The sequence below is a fragment of the Bos indicus x Bos taurus genome, chromosome 17 (genome assembly GCF_003369695.1).
Source record: "Bos indicus x Bos taurus breed Angus x Brahman F1 hybrid chromosome 17, Bos_hybrid_MaternalHap_v2.0, whole genome shotgun sequence".
In the NCBI taxonomy this organism is placed as follows: domain Eukaryota; kingdom Metazoa; phylum Chordata; class Mammalia; order Artiodactyla; family Bovidae; genus Bos; species Bos indicus x Bos taurus.
Window position 1 is genome coordinate 4,446,142 of NC_040092.1, and position 1,231 is coordinate 4,447,372.

Here is a 1,231-nt window from a genome sequence, read left to right on the forward strand (position 1 = left end):
TGGAGGAGGACATAGCAACCCACTCCAGTATTCTTGCCTGGAGAATCCCATGGACAGAGAAGCCTAGTGGGCTGCGGTCCATAGGATCGCAAAGAGTCAAACATGACTGCAGTGAATGAGCATGCAAGTTAAGGTGAGGTCATTGAGGTGGACCCTCATCCAACATGGCTGTGTCCTTATGAAAGGGGAAATCTGGACACATGGACAGATGGAGGGAAAATGGTGTGAAGACAGGGAGAGGGCCACCACTGATGCGAGGAGTGCCCGACGCCACCAGAAGGTACAGAGAGCGGTGGTATAGATGCCCCTTCAGGCCCCTGAAGGCACTTGCAGAGCCCTCAAACTCAGACTCCCGCCTCCTGAGCTGCGAGGCCAGAAGTGTGCTGTTCACGCCTCCCGTTTGTGGTACTTGGTTACTGCAGCCCCAGGACTCTATACAGGTAGGGATGGGCGTCATGGTCTGGGGAAACTGGTCATTCCAGGGCCTGGGGGGGGCCTTGGGCCGTTCCAAAACCCTGTCCCCCCAACGGTCACTGTCCAGGCCTGCGGCCGGGCCGGGCTACTTCTCTCCCCGCCGGCCCCCCGGCCCCACCAGCAGAAGTGCACAGGCACTTCCAGGGCTGGGCTGCACTTGGAAGCCCTGGCAGGGGGTTTCCAATTTGTCCCCTTCCCGGTCAGCAGGGACCCATCATCTGGAGGGCCTGTCGGCCGCCCCTGGCAGGGGAATCGGGACTGCGCTGTGGCAAGTGGTCAGGGAGGGGTGGCTCCCTTTATGGCCAGGGACCCTGGCAGGAGACAGCAGGTCCTGCAGTGGGCCCCTGGGCCAAGCCTGGCCCTGTGCTTACTTGCTGGGTGACCTCAAGCCACTCATATCACCCCGCTCATCTTGGTTTCCTTAGCTATTAAATGAGGGGCAGAAGTAGAAATTACCTCCAAATACGGCTGCCAGGATTCGGTGGGAGAATGGGAATACCAGGATGCTTGATGAAGGAAAATTTTAGATACTTTTTTAACTTAAAAAAAATCAGGGTGGATTTCCCTGGTGGCGCAGCAGATAAGAATTTGCCTGCCAATGGGATCGACACAGGTTCGATCCCTGGTCCGGGAAGATTCCACATGCCTCAGAGCAACTTAGCCTGTAAGCCACAACTACAGAAGCCCTCTTGCTCAAGGGCCCTCAAGTCACAACTGCTGAAGGCCTCGAGCCTAGAGACTGTGCCCCACAACAAGA